Raw genomic sequence first — 2,541 nt, forward strand, 5'->3', positions numbered from 1 at the left:
AATCATACCATTAGACTAGGTAAAAACTTCCAGGACTCTAATTAAAAAGATGATGAGGATTGCTAACCCAACATCAAGCAAAACGAGAATTAATTACACAGGTCTAAACTAATAGAGAGTTAAAATACTTTTTATGACTTTTTTGTTTGAAACATTGCTGATCTTTTAATGTTTTGTTTTCCAGAGTCAATAAAACTTTTTTTCTTTTTCATCCATTTATAGCTTATAGAAATTGGGTAAGGTAAAGGTTTTTGTGAATGAAACTGAAACATTTGCTTTTATCTCTACCAGATTTCTCCAAAATTTAGAAACTATTCATGAGTATTGTTAATTTATGGCAATATAGTTGTTGACATAATTTCAATAAGAATCTGTTTTCTTTTGTAACAGGACACAATTACACACACTGGTTATTTTACCAAGGCTTTGACTGGAATGGCATATTTTCAGATACGACCAGAATGCTTTGAGGATTGAGGTTGACTTTATAGAGCCAATTAAAAGCGCCTTTGGAAGACTTGCTTGATACCCTGTCTACACAATTTCCTTACAAAGTGTCTGTCCTTGTGGTAAGTTAAGAATGTCACTTTCTGACGGGCCCAGGAACCTCAAGTTATTTTGGGATCTCAAGAAGAAAGAAATTCACCCAATTTGTATAGGTATTGAAGACAGCCTGATGGCAAATTCTTGGCCTGGATAGCCTCAAGGATTTTAAAATTCTAAACCAAAATCTCTCATGAAACTTTTAGCAAAGCCAGCTTTAAAAAGCCTACGTGACCATTCACTACTCTTGTTGCACTTTATGCAAATAAACAGGCTAAGTGTAATAAGATTAAAACTTATTTTACAAATAAATTTGTCCTACTAAGATTTATCTTTGGTAACAATGGAGAACTAGAGAAAGAAAAAATAATGTTTCATGCAAATTGACCCAGGGGTTGAAAAGGAAAAAAAAAGTATGTTTCAGAAGAAACCTATAGTACACCTGTTATTAGATTCTAGCTTTGTCCATTGATTTTGAGTTTTATTCTTTGCCTACGATTAGGACTAAGTCCTAAATTACTTCCTGGCTTCAAGAATTCTCTAAAGAAGAATGTGGATTTAATTTTCTTCAGGATGTTTTTAGTTGACCCCCCGATGGAATAGGTTGTTGTTTTCATTCTGGCATACAAATTTTCTTTTTAATTATAATCCTTATGTACATGACATTTCTACTACGTGTCTCTCATTGTTTAACTTCTTCTGAAAAAACTAAATTCATGGTACTTCAAAGACTAGAGATGATACAACAAGTGACAATATGTATAGATCAATGACTTTCCTGGGCTACCTGGAAATGAGCTTTCCTGGTGACAAGAGATACGTTGACACTCAGATTTTGATCATCAATGCTTTCAAGAAGAAAGATTTCTGATCAAAAGGGAGAGATACGGAAAGAAAAGAAACTTTCATCTGAGGAATGTGAGCCCTTTAAAATTATTAGGCCTAGAGAGACATTAAAATGAGACAGCAATCATGTCCTATGACCCCCGCTTTGAGCTATGTATTCATCTCTTGAAACTGCCTGCTATTGCCACAAGTAGCTGTAAATTAACCTACAAATACCACACCAGACACTATAACCCACACTCTATAGCTTAACAATGTACAGCCCATCACTAATCAATGTTATTTCTGTAAACCAATGAGAATTTTTGACAAACATGTCGGCTCATTCCCTGCCCCCCTTTTTTGCCTTTAAAATCCACTTGTGAACTGGGTGTGGTAGCTCACAGCTGTAATCCCAGTGACTCTGGAGGCTGAGATGGGAGGATCAATGGAGGGCAGGACTTAGAGATCAGCTTGGGCAACATAGTGAGATCTTGTTTCTAAAAAATAAAAATTAAAAAATTTAGCCAAGTGTGTGGCATGCTTCTGTAGTCTCAGCTACTTGGAAGGCTGAGGCAGGAGGACTGCTTGAGCACAAGAGTTAGAGGCTGCAGTAAGCTATGATCACTCCACTGGACTCCAGCCTGGATGACAGAACAAGATCCTATCTCTTAAAAAAAAAGAGAAAAAGAAAGAAAGAAAATTCCACTTGTCACTGCTGCTAGAATCGGAGTGTATTCAGGCAACTTGAATCTATGTTCCCAGGTTGCAATCCTCAAGCTTGGCCCAAATAAACTTTCTAGTTATGTTAATTTTGCCTCACCTTCTTCCTTTTAGGTTGACACCTACCTGTGAAACCTCAATATCAATTCATCATAGCTAAGATCAACAACTGTGGCTGTAAAAGTCTTCTAAATGCTGTTGCCCTTTGGAGCTCTTCTACCATAGACTCCCCAATTAGCTGCTGAGGGACATCACCTAGTCACATAAGTTCCTTCTCAGATTTCCCTCTCCCCCCTCGGAATTCCTTGCCCTATTCCCCTTCCCATTAGTGGCCTGGAGTTGCAGTCTTTGGAAGGTCTCTTGCTAGGAGGGACTTCTACTTTCATACAGATTCATTATCCCATAAAGCAAATGTGTTGCCACCTCATATGGTCCTGTCTCTTCCTTGAT

This window comes from Propithecus coquereli, unplaced genomic scaffold (genome assembly GCF_000956105.1).
Source record: "Propithecus coquereli isolate 6110/MARCELLA unplaced genomic scaffold, Pcoq_1.0 Scaffold32, whole genome shotgun sequence".
NCBI lineage: Eukaryota > Metazoa > Chordata > Mammalia > Primates > Indriidae > Propithecus > Propithecus coquereli.